General features: G+C 50.6%; 1 non-coding gene across 1 annotated transcript in view; it reads right to left on the minus strand.

The window, feature by feature from the left end:
- The window catches only part of LOC123757307 (uncharacterized), a 66,247-nt gene that overhangs the window by 13,999 nt on the left and 24,748 nt on the right, over positions 1-27,500 (minus strand). The window contains exons 5-6 of the transcript XR_011229384.1: positions 8,626-8,772; positions 8,066-8,165 (exon numbers count right to left, since the gene is read on the minus strand). This is a non-coding gene — a transcript (uncharacterized protein). The remainder of the gene's footprint in view (positions 1-8,065; positions 8,166-8,625; positions 8,773-27,500) is intronic.

The following is a 27,500-nucleotide window of genomic DNA, read 5'->3' on the forward strand; positions in this document are numbered from 1 at the left end:
CAAGGACCCTCCGGAAAACATAGACCCAAACATGATCCAAAAGGAGGAGCCTGCAGCAACGAACAACCTACCACTAGGATCAAACAAGGCAGAAAAAACACGGGTGCCGGAGGAGAGCTGGAAACTCCCCGACCCGACCCCCAGAGATCAACGCCAACAGAAAAAGGAAACCTTTAAAACAAAACAAAAACACACCACAACCAAAGGGATCATGACATACTGAGGAGAAGAAAACACTACCCGGGCCAACAGCCAGGACGGCATCGGAAGTGCAAGAGCAGGCCAGAGGTGAAACAATGCCCAAGACAACAAGCGGAACACAGCAAAAGGAACAGTAACACCGAATGCAAGCTGGAGCGGCCCTGCCAGCACCACCCAAGATGAGGCACCAGAATGCGGCATCAGACGACAGTCCCGGAACAATCCCTAAGAGAAAGACAAGACAACCCTATCAGAGACCGAAGAACCTTTCACAGTGATAGGAAAATCGGAAGGACCGCCAGGAAACTACACACTGCTGCTGAGACAAAGCACGCAATTGGGAGACCAACAACGAAGCCACCAGTGCCCACACAAGTGACAAGAAACTAGACAAAAACCCGAGACACGAAGACTCGAGGGGAAGAAAAAACCAGCCTCCTACAGGGCTGGACCGATGCGCAAAAAGAGGTGGAGCCACGGGAAGACCTGCAAGATCGGAAAGCAAGTAAAGCAGCATCCCCAACCAAGGCTGGCAAAGAACCATTAGGAATGGCTGCCAGGGAACCAGGAACTCAATCCCAGTGAGCCGGAAAGGAACCCACCCCAGCGAGCAGACACGCCCCATCCGGGAGGAACTTCCCCCCCAGGACCCTTGAAGAACCAACAAGGCCAAACACCGAAGAGCCAGGGCCCAGGCAGAGGCCAACGAGGAAAACGAGCACCACGAACTAAAGCGCGAGACGCAAAGCTAAAAACAACGACCCTACAACCCGAAGGAGCAGCGCAACCAGCTCCAGCAGGGAAGAACGATGCACACATCTCTGAGGTATACATGAGAACTACGCAGGACATGTTCTGCAGGAAAACAAAAATGTACGTTCCGGAAAAGGAACAAAGAAGAGCCGTAACCAAGACCGGAATCCTAGCGACCCCTGTCCCAATAAAAGGAACCAGTAGGGCAAGAGCAGTTGACCGGAAGTCCACAACCACCCGCAGACATTGCAACACAGAAACCTGCAGTGAGATACAAGGAAAAAGTGAAAGAACTCAGTACCAAAACTGAACACTGGGGTAGTCCAAAATCAGGGAACTGAACATGGACAGAGACCCACCCCAGCACCTAACATCAGTATAGTCAATAACCACCAACCAAGATATGCAACCATGTATAACATAGAGGGAGGAAAAACGGAAATAGGCAAGGAAAAGACCCGAAACACAGACCCAGTAGCAGCCGGTAACGCAATGTACATGACCAACCACATCGTGTGTTGTGGCCAGTCGCATCACCGGAAGTCAATAAATGTTCCAATAATATTGGAAGTATCGAAAAGTTCTGCGAACCAATGAGAACCGTGAGAAGCAAGCGCAAATGCACGGAGGCACATATGGCCCAAAGAGACCCCTGACCAAAGGACACACAGGGTTCCTGATACGAAGGGAACATTTACGCGACATAATCGTGAAAAGGAGAAAGGGGAAAAAAGCACCCCCAGGAATGATGGAATCGACGGACCCGAAGGACACAGAACCGTACCCGGGAAGGGGTAGACCTGAAACCAACACGAACGCAGAGGGGGAAGGAAAAACCCCACTCTGAGGAACTACAAGCCCCACTCTAAGGGTACAAAAACCCAAGCGAGGCAAAACGGGGCCTAGGCCACCTAGGCAACTGCTCCCCAACCCTGGGAACCTCTACGGCAGGACTTGGAGCCGATTCATCCCCCCAAAGCCCCTGCCCCACAAGAAAAAGACAGGGCAGCCATGCAAAACACTAAGGAAGGGAGCCCACTGGTCAGACCCATACGGCACGGCTGGAGGAACAGGCTCAAATTCCTCTCCGCCGCCATCCCGAAAGAGGAAAACCCCCGAGACCGCCCGAGTCTCAACCCAACCAGACCCTGCCCCAACCCTGAAACCCACTGACGGGTCAGAGCCGGAAGCAAAGGGAGGGAAGTATGCACAATAGAAAAAGGACTGGACGGAGGAGCGGACGGAACCAGAGCGAAGCAACTCCACCCAAAGTCTGGACCGTGATAACCAATGGGGCAATCTCGGGGCATCCAGGGCCGCAATAAACCTAGCGCGTTACAACAACCCAAACCTAGCATGCAACGCCGTAGCTGCCTGCACCCGCAAATCTTGATCAGTGGCTTGGATGAATGGAGTACGTACAGACAAAACACGTCACACGACTCTGGGTCAAGAGAATCATTGACCCAACAGGCAGCATGGTGGAGGCACAACCATTGAGTGTCACCCTGAGACAAAAGGACAGAGCAGCCTTCAAACTCGCAAGAAGCGAGGGGGGGACTCAGGGGTCACAGCCATCGGGCCATGTAGCCTCTGTGGGGTTTCTCAGGGCCCTTAGCCTTGGTTACACACCAAGGGAAGCCCAGGCAGGGTACTGTGAACCGGTGCCCAAGTCTACCAAACTTTTAAAAGCTGAAACCCCGGGATGTGTGTCCACTCACGGGGGCCAAGCGGGGAGTACCACCAAAACAGAAAAGATATATAATACCCCTAGAACAGCAAAGGGGAACCACAAAGGCAGACCCTCCCACCAGGCAAAAAACAAAAGCAAAAGAAAAAACCCGCAAGAGGACAACGTACCCAGGCAAAACAGAGCCGGCCGCAGTTATTGGTGAAAAAACTTGCTGTGCAGTACCCCGTGCCCCTACCAGTGCCGAAAACTACCTCCTACCCAGAGATAAACAAGGGCAACAAAACCCCAGCTGACTTCAAGGGCGGCCAAGTACCGAGCAGTAAAGGACACAGCAGAGGTCGTTCCCAAGGCGACTTGTGGAAGGTGGCCCCCAAGGGCAGTACTTACAGGGCACCTAAGGAAGAGAGCCCTAGGCGCATGCAGCCCAAGTACCGTGGAATATTTCTCCTGGCTCACACCTGGCTCACACACCACCTGAAGAGACAGCCCACACCACAAAGCACAGAACTGAAACAAAACCGGAGCCAGAGGCACCCGACCGGCCAGTAATCACATCGGCCAAGAACTGCTGGTTGGATCGCCAGCGCGGAGGGTCTGGGTCTCCCCCTTCCCCCTCCCGGGGAGGGGAGGGTTGCGCACTTCCCCCTCCAGGGAAGGAGGGGGGTTGCGCAGATGGCGGCGCGGCAACACAATGACATCATGCTAGTTTGATCATTTTGTTTGGGGAGTTCTCGGCTTTCAGTAGCAATATTTTCACCAGAATATGGGTTTGTTTTGGGGCGCCTACCTTTCTGGATGCCTATCCCGGTCGATGGCAGACAAAGAATGCTCCCAACCACAGGGGGGGGGGGGGTTCTATAGGCCATTGCTCCTCGTGCCTCTCTGTGGGGGGCCAGGTTCTGGCTCGTGTTCCCGGTATGCAAGAACTCCAAGCACTATAACTGATGGCAGAAAGTTATACATATCCATTCAGCCTGGATAGCTCCGGGGAACCGCCGGGGTTCCCCCCAGAAAAAAGAAGCAAGAAGGTGGAAAATCTGACAGGTATTGGAAAATGATACTTTGCTCAAACTGGAAAAACCAGCATCTGATATAATGGAACACCTCTTTTGGTAGGGCCTTGGTGGCTCCCTGTTGTTAGCTACCTGGATAGCTCTACCCAATTCAATCCATGCCAGGCCCTTGCAAGTCACTGTAAGCCTAACAGGGACATGGAGCTAAAACCTGGCCTCCTATATAAAGGAGCAAGGAGCTGAGGATGCAATATCACTCAGACCACGTAAAAGCCATCAGAAAAGTGAGACAATATAGACAATCAGCAAGGTAAACATAACATAGAAAACAACACACCAATACAAGCCACACAGTTATGAAGCAGTTCACACATTAATTGCACCTGGGTACCACCAGGTGGCTGCACACCTAGCTACTTCATCCCTCCACCCACAACAGATATCTCAGTCATTGAGCCACAAAGATGGAAAAACTGAAGCCCCTGAAAATGGAAAGGATCCACTAAAGAGATGAATTTTATTACTTTCAATGCTGGTGTTCTAGGATCCCTGTTGCTATATCACCTTGGAGAACAAAAAGTAAGGGGAACTCACCAGGGGTAGAGGAAAGCTGTAGACAGGAGCCACTGTAGGAGAGGATATTAATGACAATTAACCCATTCCAAAGCCAAACGAGCCCAGCATGGACTAGGCAACTTCAATAAGTAACGCACTACTAGCACTCTGTAGGACTGCCAAAACATTCCAAATATCTCGAGCCAAATATCTACCCCAGGACATTTGAAAACATAGCAAACACAGCACCCCAAACTTACGAACATAATGAGCCCAAGGGTAGACAGGCTGGATAAACCTAATGACACTGCATATGACCCAAAATAAATGGGCATTGGAGTAAGAAACCAGGGGTACTGGATCCACAGAGCATCCTCCCTACCCCCCCACACACACACACACCACCACACAGAATTAATGGCAAACAGCTGCAACCAGACAACAAAAGATGCACTCCTGGCTGAACCAACCAAGCATCAATCACCTAAGAACCCCTTCAGAAACCACCTTATTCTTGTCCTGAAGAGAAGGAAAAGGCTGCAAATTAAAAAAAAAAAAGAGAAACCAAGAGAACAAAAACTACTTTTAGTGAACATGAAACTCTCCAACCTGACAACCTTAAGTGAGGAAGCAAACAAAAAAAGCCATGAAAAAACAATCTCAGACTGAAGTGTTGACAGAAAACAGTGAAGTGGAAAAAAAAAACTTTGTCCGAAGACCGGTCGGAGCCGGGAGCTGGTCGGCCGAGCGGACAGCACACTGGACTTGTGATCCTGTGGTCCCGGGTTCGATCCTGGGCGCCGGCGAGAAACAATGGGCAGAGTTTCTTTCACCCTATGCCCCTGTTACCTAGCAGTAAAATAGGTACCTGGGTGTTAGTCAGCTGTCACGGGCTGCTTCCTGGGGGTGGAGGCCTGGTCGAGGACTGGGCCGTGGGGACACTAAAGCCCTGAAATCATCTCAAGATAACCTCAAGAAGATAAGACCAAGAAATGTCAGGAGTGTGAGCAGGCTAAAGGTTAAAATATGTCCAAGACAACTTAAGAAAAAGTGCCGATGAAATGACAACACACAATGCCAACAGCAGCAGCTACCAAGGTTGAAAGATACAAGGCATTGGTATTTGGCATGAGCTGCTGATCCACAATCAAAACAAAAACAAAAAGACTACAGGCAAAGAAACTGTGGATAATTCATGAAGACATAAAATTATGGTTGAGCCCCAAGCAACCTCAGACTGTTGCTGTGATCAAAGACATGAAGAGATCGGCCACTTACAAACCATATAAAGAGCGGTACATAAGAGTCAGAAACTCCAGACATGTAGATCTGCGGAGAGTCTCAAACCATCGAAGAACATCTCCTGGCCTATCTGCTGAAAGCAGAGCAGCCCTCAACAACATGGGTTGAGACAACAGACTAAAGGCATAAGCGTAGCTGGGTCAGCCATAAGATAAACTAGAAGAAAGACCCTTCCAGAGACTGTTTTCAATCTGGACAGAATCTGCAGCATCAATTGAACCAGAGGGGATAGATAAAGAGACTCTCACCGAACCCAGTCCAGTGGAAATGAATCTAACACAAGAGCCTAGGGAAATGGGGCAGCATAAACCGAAAGTCCCCAGTTCCACACCAATGCAAAAGATCCATCTCTGGGCAACTAAATGTCTCACTAAGTCAACAAACAGATGCATTGTCATCAGTCCACTCTGTTGTGAAGTAACAAAAATGAGAGACCGTCCTGCAAAACTCTGCAAATCCCCTTTTGTGAATCAAATAAACTTTGCAGGTAGCTCATCTCTTAGATGAGCTACCTGCAAAGTCCAGCTCCACAAAGGAAGCAACCAAAGCAACCTAACCTGCTTCATTTCAGACAATGAACCAATAGGATGCAGTCAGAGTGGAGCCAGACCACAGAGCCTGTCTGAAGATGAAAGCAACTGCTGAGTGGGCCAAACTGCCTCGTACTCATACACTGTGTTGTGTACTAGTGCAATGGATGCACCCACTGGCCATGAGCTGCTAAGTGAGTGGTCACAAACCTCAGCCAAGGTCTCGGTGAAAAAGTCGAGTGCCAGGGAAGACAGTTCAGAAAAACCAGAATAAGAAATTGGTGAGCCAGAATAGGAAACTGGTGAGCCAGAAGCCAACCGAGGGTCTTGTGTGCCTGCTCCGGATCATCCTGGCAGAAGTGAAAGGGACTGAACTGAAGAAATGGGTACAGAGCGAGAAGCCAAACTTTGCTTAGGGAAAACACTACCAGGGAAAAGTTCAGACTCCCACACATCCACTTGAGTCATATAGGTATACAGTACCTCATGACACATAGGTAACCTCGAGACTCTCCACTACAAGCTTGAGATGCGCATCCATGTGTAGCAGGGATACAGGCCAAAGGGAGAGGAAAGCCAACCAAGAATCTCAGATCAGGTACGAACCTGCAACTGAATCCTGGTTGATACTGATTGATGGGGTTCTGGGAGTTTTACTCCCCAAGCCCGGCTCAAGGCCAGGCTTAACTTGTGAGAGTTTGGTCCACTAGGCTGTTGCTTGCAGCGGCCTGCAGGCCCACATATCCACCACAGCCCGGTTGGTCCGGCACTCCTTGGAGAAAATGATCTAGTTTTCTCTTGAAGTGTCCACGGTTGTTCCCGCAATATTTCCTATTCTCGCTGGGAGGATATTGAACAAGCATGGACCTCTGATGTTTATACAGTGTTCTCTGATTGTGCCTATGGCACCCCTGCTCTTCACTTTCACACTCTTCTCTGCTCTTCACATGTCAAAAACACACAAAAAAAAAAAAAAACGCCGACCAGAGGGAGGGAGGGATGCCGGGGAGCCTCTAGGTCTCACCCAGAAAATGGCGTTTCATTACATTCAACACTGGTTTTCTGGGGAAGGAGCCCCTGCGGCTCCCCGGAGCTAACTACCCACAGAGGAAAAACAGAGGGACTTACCCGGGAGCCGGTCACTGCTCACTCCTCAACTCAGAGTCGAGACAACTGGCTGCAGCCGCCGACTCAAAGCGACACAGGCCCGACTAGGCCCAGGAATGTTCACTAGATAACGAACAGCCAGGACCCTGTTCGACCGCCAAAAGCCCCGTGCCTGAATGCCAGCCCACGACATGTTACCAAAGACGGCAGCCAGAGCAGTGAACTTACGAACGTCATGGGCACGGGGATAGACCGCAGGCTGGCTAGCCTTAATAACTTTGCGGACAACCTGGGAGACCCGCACCCGCGAACAGAGAAGAAGGGAAACCGGATCAACCCAAAGCGCATCCCCGGACACAGAAGCCGTAGCACGCAAATAACGGCGAAGAGCCGCAACCGGACACAAAACATGATGCACCCCCGGCCTGACCAACCAAGCATCAACAACCCAGGGACCCCTCCGGAAAGTAGCAGTCTCATTCTTCACCAGAAAAGGAGGAGACGGCTGCAAACGAACAAAACCATCGCGAAGACCGAAGGAGCAGAAAGCCCTGCGCCGGAGGAGAGCATGAAGCTCCCCAACCCAGTATACAACTCCACAATAGTTTACAAACTCCTAGGTACCCATTTTCAGCTAGGTGAACAGAGGCATTAGGTGAATGGAAACATTCCCAACCCTTTTTGTCCCTCCTATGATTTAAACCCAGAATTCCCGATTGTGAGTTAAGAATGATCCCAACTGTACTGTGTTACACAGTGTGGTCGATTGGCCTTGTCAACAAAGTGGTGATTTTGTTTTATCAGCATTTATTGTTTTTTCTATTGGCACTTAACCAATTGTTACTAGCAGTGCCTCATATAATATTTTTGTATATACGTAGCCTGTTTACAATCAATAAGAAAGAACTTACTTGTGTAGCTGGGTCTTTACTTCGAAGAGCAGACAAAGCTGCCATAGCCATGAAATACTCCTCCCATTTTAAGTAGTCATCTCTTTTGTTGTTGATATCTCTGGAAAAGCAATACACTGTACAGTATACATGCTATACATGTGGCATAATATAATGCATTTTTATTATATTTTAGGGCAAAAGGTGATCCATGGGTTAAGGTGCACTGTGGTGACCCAAGACACTGGTTTGATCCATGTCTTGATCCAAAGATTTTCTCATACATATTTAATATCATAGTGATTTTCTTATACTGTACGCATTTTAGGGCAATTGACATAAGGAAAAATTATCTGCAGATTATTTATATTTTCAGTAAAGGTGCAAGTAACAGAAGCTTTGTTCAGATGCAAAAAGCATTTTGCGGGAATAACTAAATAGATATATATTTATGTCTTGGATGAGTGAAAAACATTTAGAACAGTTAATCAAAATGTTGTATAATAATCACAATATAGTATATTAAATTTTTACATTTTACCATATCCAACATAATCAAAGTATATTATACAGTACAGTACCTGGAAGCCCCTGATGAATGGAAGGTATTGTTTAGTTTCTCATCATTTTGGTTATCATTATGGTCATCTTCAAGACATTCCCAATCACCTGGGTCTGTATTTCTTGACAAGTCCAACTTTATTTCCTTTTGAGATGGTATAAACTGCCTAAATGAAAGCATAAATAGCATTATTTTTCAATACAATATATTTTAAATAAAAGCCAATTACTCTTCATTATTCACTTCTTGATACAGACATTCAAGCAATGTAGCATCTACTGACCTTTGTAATATGTTAGATGACAACCTCCCAAGCAAAAAATTGCTAGCTAACCTTTACATTATGACTCTGGCTATGATAATTATCTATGAATGGGCAAGTTTTGTTATACTGTAGTACTAAAGAAGAAGGCGTGCTAAATAGTAATGTTGTTAAAACTATAGATTTTATTTAATAGTGTTGTTGCTTTCTTTACCCTTCCGCTGCACTAGTGATATAGAGATGATTGTGGTAAATCTGACCACACTGTGTGAGTCATACATGGATGATTTAGAGTACTGCATAATATTCAGCTTTCTCAGGCCCCCAGTAAACACACTGTTTTTTAAAAATATCACGGACACTGTTCTTGGGTGTGATGGCTTCAGTACTTAGTAAACAAACCTAGGGCAGCGCTTGCAGCATGAGCTAACAGCACCGGTGTTTGGCTTGTGTCCACAGTAATTCAATTTCTTTCTTTATTATGCACCCCATACCCATCCCATGGGCAGTGGTGTAAAGGGTTACAGAGGCACATACAGTAATCGGTTCTGGAACTGAACCCCCTAGTTTGTTTAGCTAAGCAAATAAACAATATTTGATGCTAGTTACACAATTATTAATGTTATATATATATATATATATATATATATATATATATATATATATATATATATAATATATATATATATATATATATCTCGTTAAACATACTGTACTCAAATATACATGTACATATATATACAATTTAGGGGGCCTGGTAACCTGGTGGAAAGCGCGCAGGACTCATAATTCGTGGTGTGGGTTCGATTCCCGCACTAGCAGAAACAAATGGGCAAAGTTTCTTTCACCCTGAATGCCCCTGTTACCTAGTAGTAAATAGGTACCTGGGAGTTTGTCAGCTGTCACAGGCTGCTTCCTGGGGGGGGGGGGGGGCGGGGGGGGGGGTGTGATGTGGAAAAGAAGAAGAAGAAAAAACCAGCGTTGAATGTAATGAACGCCATTTTCTTGGTGAGTCCCGGAGGCTCCCCGAGCTATCCCAGGCTGATATGCTAATGTCAGACTTTGGCATCAGTCATGTGTATGGAGTTCTTAGGCCTACGGGACCACGGCCAGAACCGGGCCCCCTCAGAGAGCAAGGGGAGCAATGGCCCTATAGAAGCCCCCGTGTAGTTGGAAGCATTCTATGTCTGCCATCGACCGGAACAGGCACCCAGAAAGGTAAGCGCCCCAAAACAAACCCCTATTCTGGTTAAAATTGCTACCTAAAACCGAACTAGTGGATAGAACTCCCCAACCGAAAACAAGCAAACTAGTGTGACGTCACACACAGCCGCGCCGCTGTCTGCGCAGCTCCCCCCTCCCCGGGAGGGGGAAGGGGGAGCCCCAGACCCCCCGCGCCGGCTACCCACACCTCAGTTCTTGAGGCTGGATGTCAAAAACGCGAAAAACCGCCGACCGGAGGGAGGGAGGGATGCCGGGGAGCCTCCGGGACTCACCCAGAAAATGGCAGTTTCATTACATTCCAACGCTGGTTTTCTGGGGGGAGCCCCGTCGGCTCCCCGGAGCTAACTACCCACAGACAGAAAAAGAGGGACTTACCCGGGAGGCGGTCGTCGCTCACCCCTCAACTCGAAGCCGAGACAACTGGCTGCAACCGCCGACCCAAAGCAACACAGGCCCGACGAGGCCCAGGGACATTCACAAGGTAACGAGCAGCCAGGACCCTGTTCGACCGCCAAAATCCCCGCGCTCCGAATATCAGACCAAGACATATTCCCAAAGACGGCAGCAAGAGCCGCGAACTTATGAACGTCATGGGCACGGGGATAGACCGCATGCTGGCTGGACCTAATAACCCTGCGGACGACCTGAGAGACCCGAACCCGCGAACAGGGAAGAAGGGAAACCGGATCAACCCACAGCGCGTCCCCGGACACAGAAGCTGTGGCGCGCAAATAACGGCGAAGCGCCACAACCGGACACAAAACATGATGCACCCCCGGCTTGACCAACCAAGCATCAACCACCCATGGACCCCTCCGGAACGCAGCAGTCTCATTCTTCGCCAGAAAAGAAGGAGACGGCTGCAAACGAACAAAACTATCACCACGACCAAAAGAGCAGAAACCCCTGCGCCGGAGGAGAGCATGAAGCTCCCCTACCCGACCCCCAGAGGCCAAAGCCAACAAGGAAAAGTGCCTGGAAAAACAATCCTGGACCGAAGGGGCCACAACGAAACGAGGAGATGAAAGGAAAGCGAGCACTCTGTCCAAAGACCAGGACGGCTCAGGCGACGCATGAGCAGGCCGGAGGTGAAACAATGCACGAGACAGCTTGCGAAACGGCGCAGACGTAACATCGATACCGAAAGCAAGCTGAAGCGGCTCCGCCAGCGCCGCACGATACGAAGCGACAGTGTTAGGCATAAGATGACGGTCCTGAAACAACCACGAGAGGAAGGACAAGACCACCCGAACAGACAAGGAGCTAAGACGACGAAGACGCAAAAAGAAACGGAAGGACCGCCAGGAAACTTCATACTGCCGCCGAGAAGAAGCCCTCAGGTGGGACACCAACAAGGAGGCCACCTGATCACCATAGAGATGATGATAGACTCGAGTCAAAAAAACCATACGCGAAGACTCGAGGAGGAAGATCGAACCAGCTACGTGACGTACCGGCCCGATCTGCTGAAAGAGGCGGAGCTGCGGGAAAACCCTCGGGTTCGGACACCGAGCAAACCAGCGCCTGAAACCAAGGCTGGGCCGGCCACCAAGGGGCCAGAAGGACAACTCTCCCCCGGTAAGTCTCTAAGCGAGTCAGGACCTGGAGCAACAGCCGAACCGGGGGAAAAGAGGTACAGGAACCCCCACCTCGACCAGTCGAGCCGAAAGGCATCGACCCCGACGGCCTCGCAATCGGGGAAGGGCGCCGTATAAACTGGAAGACGCCGCGACCACGCCGACGCGAAGAGGTCCACCTCGGGGCGCCCGAACGTCTGGCAAAGCCAACGGAAGGACTCGTCGTCGACCGTCCACTCCGTGGAGAGGGGAACGAAGCGAGACAGGGCGTCGGCCAAGACGTTGGACACGCCCCGTACGTGAACCGCCAGGAGAGCCAAACCCCGAGAACTCAGCAGACGAGTCACCCGAAGCGACCAACCCCAAAGAGACAAGGACCGCATCGAACCCCCGCGGTTCAGGCAATGAACCACCGGAGAGCAGTCCGAATGGAGCCGAATCGTCGATCTGCGGGCCACCCGAATCCTCCCCAGAGCAAACCACACTGCCGCGAACTCCCGCACTGTACTGTGAGCTCGACGGAAGGACGGATCCCAATGCCCCTGGCCGGCCTGGTGAGCACTGGTCACAAAACCCCAGCCGAGAGACGACACATCCGTGTACACATCGAGCGAGGGCTCGGGTAGGCGCCAAGGCATTGAACCCCGAAAAACCCGAAGAGGAAGCCGGTGACGCAGCAACCGACGCAAGTCCCCCGGGGGTCGAACTCTGCGATCGCGAGAGAGGCGGAAGGGGGAACCCCGAAGGAACCAGAACAGCCGTCGAAGCCAAACCCGACCCGGCGGGTAGACCACCATCGCGAAGTTCAGGCTCCCGCACAGCCCCTCGAGCAACCGCCGGGTGACCCGAGGGCCCTCCAGAAACAGACGAAGGCGGGACCGCAGCCGCAGGAGAGACTCCGGAGGGAGAGACAAGGAGGCGGTTCGAGAGTCCCACACGAGACCCAGCCAAGTCCGAACCTGAGAGGGAACCAGATGGGACTTCCTCCAGTTCACCAAGAACCCGAACCCGGCGAGCTGGGAAAGAACCAAATCCCTGGCTAGCAAGCAAGCTGACTGGCTGGGAGCCCAAACCAGCCAGTCGTCGAGGTAGGCCAACACCCGAACACCTAGGAGACGCAAACGAGCCACCACAACCCGTGTAAGGCGTGTGAACACGCGAGGTGCCAGGTTCAACCCGAACGGGAGACAACGAAAGCGGTAACTCAGACGCCCCACTACAAAACCGAGCCAGTCCCTGAACCGCGGATGAATCGGGACATGCCAATAAGCGTCCCGGAGGTCCAGGGACACCATCCAAGCTCCCGGCTCCAAGAGGAGCCGCACCTGAGACAGCGTAGTCATCCGAAAGGAGGGGCAATGAACCCAGGGGTTCAGACGGGACAAGTCCAGAATGAACCGCAGGTCCGCGCAGTCCCGTTTCGGAACCGGAAACAGACGGGAAACCCATCTGAGGGACGACGTCGTTTCGACGACGCCCAAGCGTACCCACTCCAAGACGACTCGACAGAGCGCAGGGGAAGAAGCCTGCCCTGCCAGCCCCGACCCCCCAAAGGGGGGAGGGGCCACCCAACGCCACCGCAGGCCGCGAGACACGACCCGAAAGGCCCACGAATCGTGGGACCAGGCGCGGGCGAACAGCGCAAGCCGCCCCCCCATCGCCCCGTCAAAGGGGCAAACCGCAAAAGGGCCAGCGACCCTTACGAGACCCAGAACCCCGCACAGCGCGAACACCGCGCCGACCAGACGAGGGAGGGTCCGCAGGAGGAGCCAACCCCAAACCTGACACCGGAGGCCTACCACGACGAGAGGAACCCCGAGCCCTGGCACGACCTTACCGGGAAGACCCACCCCGGGACCCCCGGAAAACCAACAAGTCCGACATCGGACGACAAGCCGCCGACGCAGCCTGAATAAACTGCGCCACAGCCGACTCCCCAAACAGGAGAGGACAAAAAGGTGAAGAACGCCTAAGAGCCAGAGCCCAAGCAGATTCCACGGAGGAACCCAGCACCGCCTGCCGACACGCGAGACGGGAAGCATAGAACAGGGAAACCGCATCCCGCAAAATCGGCGTGAACAGCTTCAACAAGGCAGCCGACGAACGCACAGCCGAGGACAAGGTGCCGGACCCCGGGACTGACCCAAGCGTCCCCACATCCTCCACGAGCCAATCCGAAGACAGCTCCAGGAGGGAAAAGAACCCGCAAGGCCGAACACAAAAGGCCCCGAGCGCGCAAGTCCTCCGCCACGAGCGCCGCCGAAAGGGAGGGAACCTGCACATGGAGCTGAATAACGCCCACATCGCGGGGAAGGGCAGGGGCAAACAAGCACTCATTCAGGTACTCAAGTTCACCCCCCAGGAAAACCTGAAGCACCGTGGAAGCTTCCCGCCACTCCAGCGTGCGGGAACGACAGAAAGAATGCCAGGAATCCAGACCAAACAAGGGGCAGTCTGCTAGCCAGGACGACTCCGGAACCTCGTAACGGAGCCAGAAAGGGAACGAAGTCCCAAACCTGAACGTGGACGGATCCATTTCCGAGGCATAATCCGGGTCACGCAGGAGGTAAGCTGCAAAGGCCGCTCGCACCACACCAGGTTGGATGTGATAAGCCGAAAACCTCCGGAAGGACGGAACCGACGTACCTGGGGGAACACGGAACCGTACCCGGGGAGGGGCCGACACCAAATCCAACTCGTACGCAGAGGGGGGGAAAGAAAACCCCACTCCTTGTAACAATAAGCCCCGCTCAGTGGGAAGAAAAACCCCGGCGGGGTCCAGCGGGTCCCAAGGCCCCCAAGTCAGCCCCTCCCCAGCCTCGAGGTCCGTCACCACAGGACCCGAGGCCGAGTCCTCTCCCCAAGCCCCGACCCCACAAGACAAGGACGGAGCAGCCGGAAAAGCTGGAGGAAGGGGGGCCCACTGGACAGACCCTGAAGCTTCGGCCGGGAGACAAGACTCGAATGCCTCTGCCACCCCCCCCGGAAGGGGCAACCCCCGAAGCTGCCCGAGTCTCGAGATCAAGTAACCCCTGCTCCGACCCCGAAACCCACAGACGCTTCGGGGCCGGAAGCATGGGCGGGGGACCAGAACGAACAGAAGGGGAAGGACGAGGAGGTGCGGACTGAACCAGGATCGAAGCGACCCCCACCCCCAAGTCTGGGTCTCGAAAAGCAAAGCGGGGCAGCCCCGGGGCATCCGGGGAAGCAACCAACCGAGCGCGTTGCAACAGACGAAACCTAGACTGCAACGCACGTGCCGCCTGTACCCGAAGAGAATCATCAGAGGATTGGGTAAATTGAGTCACAAGCAAGCAGCAACACTCACAGGACTCAGGGTCGAAAGTATCACCGACCCAACAGGCAGCGTGGCAGAGGCAAAAACAATGAGGGTCACCCTGAGACAAGGGGACCGAGCAACCCTCAAACTCGCACACAGCGAGTGGGGACTCCGGGGTCACATCCATCGGACCCACGCGCCCCCTAGGGGATTCCCAGGGTCCTGAGCGTTTACTTTAAGAGGACTCGCGCTCAGGTAGTCCCAGGCAGGGTGCTGCAAACCGGCGCCCAAAACTACCAAGCAAACTTCTAAAGCTGAACCCCAGGGACGTGTACACTCACGGGGACCTAGCAGGGGGCGCCACCGAGGAGAACAGTGGAAGGGCAAAAACAAACTGAATAAAATGACAGAACCCCCCACCAGGCAAAAACAAAAAGAAAAACAAAACCCCGCAAGAGGACAGCGAACCCCAAGGAACAGAGCCGGCCGCGATGTCGGGAATTACAAGCTGAGCAGCACCCTGCGCCCCTACCAGTGCAAACTGCCTCTTACCTGCCGGTAACAAGGGAGAACAGAACACCCAAGAGCCCAACAGGCGGCCGAAAAACCGAAAGGTAAAACGGACCAGCAGAGGCAGACCCCGAGGAGCCTGTGGAAGGTGGCCCCAAGCCCCAAGGGCAGTACTTACAGGGCACCTAGGGAAGGCAGCCCTAGGCGCATGCAGCCCGAGTACTGAAGATAACTCCTGGCTCTCGCACCCACAAAACTAACACCACACTCAAAGCACAGTGCAGTAGCGACACCGGAGCCAGAGCACACGACCATCGCCTATAGCATCAGCCTCAAGAACTGAGGTGTGGGTAGCCGGCGCGGGGGGTCTGGGGCTCCCCCTTCCCCCTCCCGGGGAGGGGGGAGCTGCGCAGACAGCGGCGCGGCAGTGTGTGACGTCACACTAGTTTGCTTGTTTTCGGTTGGGGAGTTCTATCCACTAGTTCGGTTTTAGGTAGCAATTTTAACCAGAATAGGGGTTTGTTTGGGGCGCTTACCTTTCTGGGTGCCTGTTCCGGTCGATGGCAGACATAGAATGCTTCCAACTACACGGGGGCTTCTATAGGCCATTGCTCCCCTTGCCTCTCTGAGGGGGCCCGGTTCTGGCCGTGGTCCCCGGTAGGCCTAAGAACTCCATACACATGACTGATGCCAAAGTCTGACATTAGCATATCAGCCTGGGATAGCTCCGGGGAGCCGACGGGGCTCCCCCCAGAAAAAGTAGTTAGTAAAGAGTTGAGAGGCAGGCTGAAAGAGCAAAGCTCAACCCCCCCAAACACAACTAGGTGAATACATATACATAAATAAATATAAATATATATATATATATATATATATATATATATATATATATATATATATATATATATATATATATATATATATAATATATATATATACATACATACATACATACACACACATACATATACAATCACCTACACAAATACACACATCAATAATCTTTTGTATCTCAAGTGATTCCACAAAAGGCTCACAAAAGTCACTATACAAGGCACTTTAAATCTATGGTGAGTCACACAGTTACTAGTCTTGCTCCACACCCACCCAACTGGGCGGCAGCTTTACAGTCATGTGCATTACGAAATATGTAAGTAATTGCTACTTTTTTGCAATGATGGTATAGTACAATAGAATATCCTGACTGTGATGAAGACAATGCCCAATGTTCAGATACTAGTGAACACAATGCTGTTTATGATGTTAGCAGTGTAACACAGACAGCCACAGCACACTGCCATTCTTTGGTGCATCTACTTATCATGAAACAATCTCATGCTCATGTAGAAAATAGACTTGTGCAAAATTGTTCATATTCAGGGTTTAGTGACCAGGATGCTGATAATAATAGCAACATTGTGTCTAGAGTTAGTGATAGGAGCATTATACTGGAGGCATTATGTCAAGTCAGGTGACATCATCGGCTAACTAATATGTTGGTTAGCCGATGTTATATATTGGTTAGCCACAATATATATATATATATATATATATATATATATATATATATATATATATATATATATATATATATATATATATATATATATATATATGTCGTACCTAGTAGCCAGAACTCACTTCTCAGCCTACTATGCAAGGCCCAATTTGCCTAATAAGCCAAGTTTTCATGAATTAATGTTTTTTCGTCTACCTAACCTACCTAACCTGACCTAACCTAGCTTTTTTTGGCTACCTAACCTAACCTTACCTATATATATAGGTTAGGTTAGGTTAGGTAGGGTTGGTTAGGTTCGGTCATATATCTACGTTAATTTTAACTCCAATAAAAAAAATTGACCTCATACATAGTGAAATGGGTAGCTTTATCATTTCATAAGAAAAAAATTATAGTAAATAAATTAATTCAGGAAAACTTGGCTTATTAGGCAAATCGGGCCTTGAATAGTAGGCTGAGAAGTGAGTTCTGGCTACTAGGTACGACATATATATATATATATATATATATATATATATATATATATATATATATATATATATATATATATTAGTATATTTTGGTAGCTGTCTTTCCTGTAGACATATATTATTAAATATGACCGAAAAAGTAAGATTAATAATTCTAACACGAATTTTCTCAATCTTTCGTACATTACGCTTCACTGTTGGAGGTAAATCAAAAATCACTTCTCCAAAATTCATTTTTATTTCTAGTCTGACACGACACGGGCGCGTTTCGTAAAACTTATTACATTTTCAAAGACTTCACAAATACACAACTGATTAGAACTTACGTATCTCTGATTTTATATCTACATTTGAGTGAGGTGGGAGGGGTGATGTGGCATTAACACAAGACAGAACAAGAGGGGATATTAATAGGGTATTAAAAGTATCAACACAAGACAGAACAGAAACAATGGGTATTGAATAGAAGTGTTTGTAGAAAGCCTATTGGTCCATATTTCTTGATGCTTCTATATTGGAGCGGAGTCTTGAGGTGGGTAGAATATAGTTGTGCAATAATTGGCTGTTGATTGCTGGTGTTGACTTCTTGATGTGTAGTGCCTCGCAAACGTCAAGCCGCCTGCTATCACTGTATCTATCGATGATTTCTGTGTTGTTTACTAGGATTTCTCTGGCGATGGTTTGGTTATGGGAAGAGATTATATGTTCCTTAATGGAGCCCTGTTGCTTATGCATCGTTAAACGCCTAGAAAGAGATGTTGTTGTCTTGCCTATATACTGGGTTTTTTGGAGCTTACAGTCCCCAAGTGGGCATTTGAAGGCATAGACGACGTTAGTCTCTTTTAAAGCGTTCTGTTTTGTGTCTGGAGAGTTTCTCATGAGTAGGCTGGCCGTTTTTCTGGTTTTATAGTAAATCGTCAGTTGTATCCTCTGATTTTTATCTGTAGGGATAACCGTTTCTATTAACAATATCTTTCAGGACCCTTTCCTCCGTTTTATGAGCTGTGGAAAAGAAGTTCCTGTAAAATAGTCTAATAGGGGGTATAGGTGTTGTGTTAGTTGTCTCTTCAGAGGTTGCATGGCTTTTCACTTTCCTTCTTATGATGTCTTCGATGAAACCATTGGAGAAGCCGTTATTGACTAGGACCTGCCTTACCCTACAGAGTTCTTCGTCGACTTGCTTCCATTCTGAGCTGTGGCTGAGAGCACGGTCGACGTATGCGTTAACAACACTCCTCTTGTACCTGTCAGGGCAGTCGCTGTTGGCATTTAGGCACATTCCTATGTTTGTTTCCTTAGTGTAGACTGCAGTGTGGAAACCTCCGCCCTTTTCCATGACTGTTACATCTAGAAAAGGCAGCTTCCCATCCTTTTCCGTCTCGTAAGTGAAACGCAGCACGGAACTCTGCTCAAATGCCTCCTTCAGCTCCTGCAGATGTCTGACATCAGGTACCTGTGTAAAAATGTCGTCAACATACCTGCAGTATATGGCCGGTTTCAAGTTCATGTCGACTAAGACTTTTTGCTCGATGGTACCCATGTAGAAGTTTGCAAACAGGACACCTAGGGGAGAACCCATGGCGACCCCATCTACTTGCTTATACATGTGCCCATCCGGGCTCAAGAAGGGTGCCTCTTTAGTACAAGCTTGGAGTAGTTTCCTCAGAATACTTTCTGGCATGTCAAGAGGAGTACAGGCTGGATCACGATACACTCTGTCGGCTATCATTCCGATTGTCTCGTCCACAGGTACGTTGGTAAACAGCGATTCTACGTCCAACAAGGCTCTTATCCCTGTATCTTTGGTAGTGACCTTCTTTTGTGTCTCGAGGTCGAATATGTCGTCCAACAGAATTTCCAACTCTACTTTCCGGCATCCTCACAGACCAACATCACCTCAGCACTGAAACAAGGATTATCAAGAAACTAACAACATTATATGGAGGACCTATGGCAATTCCACGACCAAGAGATGGCTTCCTGAACCTTGCAGGAATTAACCTCACTGAGGACCAAGTCACTCTCCTAAATCTGGGCATAAACTGTCATGTTATGTCCAGACCGAGTGAAATGGCCCGGAAAGTAGAGTTGGAAATTCTGTTGGACGACATATTCGACCTCGAGACACAAAAGAAGGTCACTACCAAAGATACCTTACAAGCAGAACTTATTGCAGAAGGAGGAAAGAATCGAGGCAACTACAGAAGCACCATACTGTCCCCCGAGCTTAAAGCGGCAGCTAAAAGCCTTCGTGAGAACAAGGAGATAGTTGTCAGGAGAGGTGACAAGTCGCCAATATATGTCATTCTTAAAAAAAGACGAATATCTGGCGAAAATGAACATCATACTCTCTGACCAAACTAAGTTCCAAAGGGTAACGAAGGACACTACAGCCGAATTAAAAGCAAAGGTCAACAAACTGATCGAAACTGTGAACGCCAAGAAATCCGGACTCCACCTGCCAAAGATCATTGGGGAATATAAACCTGGATATGCGTATGGAAATGTCAAGACGCACAAGCCTGGAAACCCACTTCGGCCAATCATTAGCCAGATACCCACACCCACGTACAGACTGGCGAAGCGACTCAACGGCCTGCTGACTCCTTATGTTCCTTGCGCCTTCAGCCTGAAGTCTCCAAAGGAATTTGTGGACTTACTGCGGGGCACACGGGCCACAGGGATAAGAGCCTCGTTGGACGTAGAATCGCTGTTTACCAACGTACCTGTGGACGAGACAATCGGAATGATAGCCGACAGAGTGTATCGTGATCCAGCCTGTACTCCTCTTGACATGCCAGAAAGTATTCTGAGGAAACTACTCCAAGCTTGTACTAAAGAGGCACCCTTCTTGAGCCCGGATGGGCACATGTATAAGCAAGTAGATGGGGTCGCCATGGGTTCTCCCCTAGGTGTCCTGTTTGCAAACTTCTACATGGGTACCATCGAGCAAAAAGTCTTAGTCGACATGAACTTGAAACCGGCCATATACTGCAGGTATGTTGACGACATTTTTACACAGGTACCTGATGTCAGACATCTGCAGGAGCTGAAGGAGGCATTTGAGCAGAGTTCCGTGCTGCGTTTCACTTACGAGACGGAAAAGGATGGGAAGCTGCCTTTTCTAGATGTAACAGTCATGGAAAAGGGCGGAGGTTTCCACACTGCAGTCTACACTAAGGAAACAAACATAGGAATGTGCCTAAATGCCAACAGCGACTGCCCTGACAGGTACAAGAGGAGTGTTGTTAACGCATACGTCGACCGTGCTCTCAGCCACAGCTCAGAATGGAAGCAAGTCGACGAAGAACTCTGTAGGGTAAGGCAGGTCCTAGTCAATAACGGCTTCTCCAATGGTTTCATCGAAGACATCATAAGAAGGAAAGTGAAAAGTAAGTAATTATCAAAAGAAGGCACCAAACCGGGAAGGCTATGTAGCACCATCAAATACGCAAAATAATCAGAGGGCGCTAAATATCACCAAGGATGCCAATACGAGAACAAAAACGCATAAGGCGAACGATATCAAAAGTATCCGAGTCACCAAGAATTCTATCGAGGGACAGGTGACCGCGAGGGGCGGTCGGAAAGCAAGACACGCGCTCGTCCTGGAAGTCAGGACATTCAAGAAGGACATGCACGACCGTAAGAGGGACAATGCAACTAGGACAATAAGGAGCAGGGCGGCGCTCCATCAAGTGACCATGGGTTAAGCGAGTATGGCCAATACGCAACCTCGCCAGAGCTGTTTCCCACCGCCGGTTACGGTGGAAGGAGGACGGCCACGAGGAAACACAACATTTAAGAGTACGTAGCTTGTTACCAGTAACAGACAACCAAGAAGCCTGCCAACGGGTAAGGACTGAGGAATGGATAACCGGGTAAAAGTCGGAATACGGAATGCCTTTACGAGAGATGGGACAAGAGCGGACAGCTTCCTTAGCGGCAGCATCCGCACGCTCATTTAAAGACACGCCAATATGGCTGGGAACCCAACAAAACTCATCCGACTTAAATTTACTGTGAACGAGAAACAGCCAATGCTGGATCTCGACAACTACTGGATGAACTGGATTAAAGCACCCGAGAGCCATGAGGGCACTACGAGAGTCAACAACAACCACAAAGGAAGACTGACAACGAGAAAGCAGGAGACGAAGAGCATAGAGAATAGCATAAAGTTCCGCTGTAAAGATGCTAGTCTCCGGAGGCAAGCGACACATATAAGTGCGATCAGGAAAAACAACAGAGTAGCCAACACCGTCCGCTGACTTAGACCCATCGGTGAAGACAGAAACGGAGCGGGAGTGAGAAGAAAAGTGCTCGAGGAAAAGGCGTTTTAGAACCGTAGGAGGGGTAAAAGCTTTAGTGATACGAGTCAAGGATGTACAAAACCGCGGAAGAGGGACCCTCCACGGGGGCAAAGAAGGAACAACACGAGGAGAAACATCAGAAATACGAACGGAGAGAGAATCCTGTAGGCGAGATAACCGGACAGAAAGAGGGAGGTGGTGAAGAGGAACAGGAACCGCAGGAGGGGTAAAAGTTAAAGCACGACAGAGGCGAGAGGAAGGATGTTGCAAGGACCGCGCAAGATAGCGAAGACAGTAGCGATCACGGCGGTCCTGGAGAGACAGGAAGCCAGTGTCAACATACTAGCTAAGGACGGGAGTCGAACGAAAGGCACCAGAACTGAGGCGCAACCCAGTATGGTGCAAAGCATCAAGACGGCGAAGAGTAGAAGGAGAAGCAGACGAGTAAGCAGGGCAACCATAATCGAGCTTAGACAGGACGAGAGAGGAATGTAAAGCAAGGAGAGTGCGCCTATCTGCCCCCCAAGAAGTATGGGACAAGACCCGAAGGAGGGTAAGGGCCTTAGAGCACTCAACACGGAGGTAAGAGATATGGGGAGACCAAGACAAACGAGTGTCAAGGAATAACCCCAAAAGCTTCGCGGAATCTTTGTATTCAAGGGGATGACCATAAAGTGACAAAGAGGGACGAAGAACAACCCGTTTCCGTGTAAAAGTCATGGCACAAGTCTTAGAAGTAGAGAACTTGAAGCCATGACCTGTGGCCCAAGACGACACGGCATCAATTGCAAGTTGAAGCCGGCGTTGAAGGAGAGGCGAATCATCACCCTGACAACAAAGGGTAAGATCATCGACATAGAGAGCGGAGAAGACACCAGAAGGAAGAGAGGAAAGAAGACCATTGAGGGCAACCACAAAAAGAGTAGTGCTCAGAACACTACCCTGGGGCACACCTTCGTATTGCTGAAAAGAGGGAGACAGAGCGGTACCAAGGCGCACCCGAAAGGAACGACGAGAGAGGAAGCTGCGGAGAAAGAGAGGGAGATGACCACGAAGGCCAAAAGAATGAAGTTGAGATAGGATATGATAACGCCAAGTGGTGTCGTAAGCCTTTTCTAGGTCAAAAAGGACGGCAACAACGGAGGTCTTCGCAGCAAAAGCAGTACGAATATAGACCTCCAAGTTCACCAGGACATCTGTCGTGCTGCGGCACTTGCGGAAACCAAATTGAGAAGGGGAGAGGAGGTGATGGTGTTCCAGGAACCACATCAGACGAACGTTAACCATACGTTCAAAGAGTTTGCAGACACAACTTGTGAGAGCAATAGGGCGAAAGTCCTTAGGGGAAGTACCCAGAGACCCCGGTTTGCGAACAGGGAGGACAACGGCATCGAGCCAGTCCTCAGGGACTGACGACGACTCCCAGATCCGATTATACAGACTCAGTAAATACTGAGACGTGCTCGGAGGGAGATGGCGAAGCATCTCATAATGAATACCATCGGAGCCCGCCGCCGTAGAACCGCAGAGGGCCAGGGCAGAACGAAGTTCAGAGAGAGAGAAGGGATCATTATAGGGAAGCTGAAGATGAGTGCAGAAATCTAAAGGACGAGACTCAAGGACAGGTTTACGAAGAAGGAAAGATTGGGGAAGATGAAGACCAGAGCTAACAGAAGAAAAGTGGGAACCCAGTTCGGAAGCGACCTGCAACGGGTCCGCCACAAGAGTATCATGGAGGTGAAGGACCGGTGAAACATCGGGAACGAACTTACCCGCTATCTTGCGGATACGCTTCCAGATCTGGGCCAGAGGGGTTTCGGACGTAATTGTCGAGACATAAGATGCCCAAAATTCACGTTTAGCCGTACGGATGGCCCTACGGGCCACCGCACTCGCTTTCCGAAAGAAAAGAAAAGAATCGGTCGTCTGCCTACGGCGGTGCTTCTTCCAGGCTGCACGCTTACAGCGGACAGCCCGAGCACAGTCCGCATTCCACCAGGGAACGCACTTCCGTGGACCCCGAGAGGAAGAGCGAGGAATAGAGCGGAGGGCAGCGTCGAAGACAGTGTCATGAAAAAGGAGGAGAGCGCGAGAGAGGGGCAGAAGGGAGAGGTCAGAGAGAGTAGCACTGAGGGAAAATAGGGTCCAGTCCGCCTTAGCAAACTGCCACCTAGGGAAAGAGAGGGAAGGGCGAAAAGAGAAAAAGGAAACAAGGATGGGGAAATGATCACTTCCATGGAGGTCATCAAGAACCTGCCACGTGAAATCTAAGTAAAGAGAAGAAGAGCAGAGAGAAAGATCAAGACAAGAAAGGGTGCGAGTTCGAGAGTCCAAATGAGTGGGCTCACCAGAATTCAGAAGAGACAGGGAAGAAGAGAGGAGAAACGGCTCAAGGAGGCGACCCCGGGTATTCATCAGAACGTCACCCCAAAGAGAATGACGACAATTGAAGTCACCCAGCAGGAGCACAGGCTCCGGCAAGGAGTCTAGGAGGTGTTTCAAATCAGGAAGAGAGAGCGGGACACTCGGGGGGAGATAAATGGAACAAACTGTGTACCATTTCCCCACAAAGATACGAGCAGCAGAACAATGGAGAGGCGAAGGAAAAAGTAAAGGAACAAAGGGAACATCAGCCCGAATCAAGAGAGCAGAAGAATTAGAAGCCCCAGCAATGGCTGGGGGGGGGGGGGAGAGAAAGGAATAGCCACGAAAACGACCAGGACGAGCACCAAGCATTGGCTCCTGGAGACAGACACAAAGGGGCGAAAACCGCGAAACCAGAAGTTGGAGTTCGAGGAAATTGGCGTAATAACCTCGAACGTTCCATTGAAGAATGGACAACGACGAGAAGAGAAAGGACAAAAACAGAGAACAAGGAAGAAACAAAGGCGAAAGACCAACAGAGCACGTTAAAGAATATCAGGGTCGGGATCAGGGTCAGCAAAGTCAGGGTTAGGGGGCATGGGTAAACTGAGCAAAGACGGAGGGAAGGAAACGGGAGAACAGATCAGAGGTGGGCGGGCAGGGTCCGGAGGAGGAGGAGGAGGAGGAGGAGGAGACAACGGAGAGGAGCAGTCAAGGACAGCAGCAGGAAGAGGGGGAGTAGAAAGAGAGGAGCGCACCCCAGCAAGAGCAGCAACCGAAAGGGAAGCAGGGGCCAAAGAAACTACCATAGCAGGAACAGGGGGCGCAAGCACTGAAACGGGAGGGGAAGGAGCAACAGAGCCAGAAGGAGGAGCTGAGGAAGAAAGCGAAGCCTTCTTACCCGCCGGGGAAGAGGAAGGAGAGGAGCCAGGCTTACGCTTCTGACTTAAAGAGACCGGTGTCCCAGCAACTACGTACCGGGCAACGGATTCCAGTGTCTCAACAGGAGAAGCCGAACGAGAGCACACACGACGGCCGTTAGGAGAGCGATGGACATCCGCCCGCACCGACAGGCGGCGGGGAGAGCCGATAGATGGAGGAAGAGGATGGGAAGGAGGATCGGAGGGGGACGAGGAAGAAGACACAGAAGACACGACAGACCGGGTAGAAGGAAGGGGAACCCCAGACAGAGGACCAGGAGGAGGATCCTTCGGGAGAGAACCCAAAGGGACAGAGGAGGGGGCAGTGGGCGCATCAGGGTCCAAGGCCCGGAAACGGTTGTGAGTCTGAGGAAGGCGGGAAGGACGAGGAGAGGAAGAGCGCAACACGCGAGCATAAGAGATATTAGCATAAGGCGGGAGCCGGCGAACCTGGCGCCTCGCCTCAGGAAAAGATAAACGCTCCCGGTGCTTCAAGTTGAGGACGGCTGCCTCAAGCTTGTAATGGACACACGCACGGGAGAAGGTAGGATGGGCCTCACCGCAGTTGAGGCAACGAGCCTGGGGAGAAGCGCACTCCGACTTAGAGTGACCTTCGCCACCACACAAAGGACAGAGAGAGACAGTCCCGGAGCAGCGGAGGGCACCATGCCCAAACCTCCAGCACTTGTTGCAGAGCCGAGGAGAAGGAATGTACTCCTGGACAGAGCACCTGGCACCAGCAAGAATGACAGAGGGTGGAAGGGTCCTACCATCAAAGGTAATCTTCACAACCCGGAGGGGTTGACGGCGACTACCACGAGGGGGACGAGTAAACGTGTCCACCTGGAGAATAGAGTGGCCCTGGGCAGCGAGGATATGTCGAATATCGTCGTGGCAGTCACGCAGGTCCCGAACACCGGTCGCAACATGGGGCGGGAGCAAAATAGTGCCAACACTGGCATTCAACTGAACGTTCTTCGAGACCCGAACGGGGGTCTCGCCAAGGCAGGATAAGGCAGCCAAGCGGGAAGCAGCATCCTGAGAAGGAGCAGCAACGACACGTGTACCGAGACGAGTGGGGTTGAAAGTAATGGAGGCATCCACGGAATCAATGAGATGTTGATGGAGGGAGAAATCGTCAGGAGGCGCAGAATCAAGAGGGAGGAGATCAAAATATTTGGCCCACGAAGCGGGACCAAACAAGGCTTGATAGGTAGCAGAACTGGAAGGAATCGAGCGAGGGCGGCCGTGACGAGGACGGCGGTGAGAACCCCCAGAGAGAGAGGGGTTAAAAGGCGCAGTAGTTACAACTAGAGAAGGAGCCGCGCCAGGGGACGAGGTAGTCACCACTGGGGGCTTGGGGCTCGACCCAACCACAGAGGAGGGAGGGGAGCCAGAGGAAGGAGTCAGAGAGGCCAAAGGAGGAGCAAGGTCGGGGCCCAATGCAGCGGAGGCTACAGAGCCCGGTCTTCCAATACGGACCGACTCGGGGGCTTGGTCGCCCACCCCACGAGCCTGAGAAGGTAAACCAGAAGAAGCCGAAGCAGGGGTAATCATCTTGACGAAAGAAAGAATTCACTCACGAATGTGCCCCCACACCCACCATGGAGCCACAATTAGAGGCAGGACACCCAACAAGAAGCTATCGCCGATCTTGTCGGGGCCTCCTAGGGGTGCGTCGCGAGTATACGCCCCACAAACGCCACCTTAAGAAACCGACAGTCCGTCGAGATCGGGTTCAGTGACGAAGTGGGGATTGACAATAAAAGGTTCCCCTCGCTCTCGACGTCGGGTACTGCAGTTCTACGGGTGCATGAGTATGCCTCCTCAAGCACCCGGGCGTCAAAATAGAAGAAGTCCAAGGGAAGAACCAGAACGAGCAAAAGGTCGGTAGGAAACGGCAAGCAGATAGGAGAAGAGGGGGGAGAAAAACAAAACAGAAGGAAAAGGAAAAGATGCCCAGCAGAATTGGAGAGGACGGCAGCAGGAGCACAAGGCTAGAAAAGGACAGAGGACTGTCCCAAGGAGCATCACACTCCGGCAGCCGCCCACTAAGCCCCCACACGGCGACAACGAGCTGAGCGGGGAGGGGGAGGAAAGTGAAAAGCCATGCAACCTCTGAAGAGACAACTAACACAACACCTATACCCCCTATTAGACTATTTTACAGGAACTTCTTTTCCACAGCTCATAAAACGGAGGAAAGGGTCCTGAAAGATATTGTTAATAGAAACGTTATCCCTACAGACAAAAATCAGAGGATACAACTGACGATTTACTATAAAACCAGAAAAACGGCCAGCCTACTCATGAGAAACTCTCCAGACACAAAACAGAACGCTTTAAAAGAGACTAACGTCGTCTATGCCTTCAAATGCCCACTTGGGGACTGTAAGCTCCAAAAAACCCAGTATATAGGCAAGACAACAACATCTCTTTCTAGGCGTTTAACGAT

This window comes from Procambarus clarkii, chromosome 22, assembly GCF_040958095.1.
Source record: "Procambarus clarkii isolate CNS0578487 chromosome 22, FALCON_Pclarkii_2.0, whole genome shotgun sequence".
Taxonomy (NCBI): domain Eukaryota; kingdom Metazoa; phylum Arthropoda; class Malacostraca; order Decapoda; family Cambaridae; genus Procambarus; species Procambarus clarkii.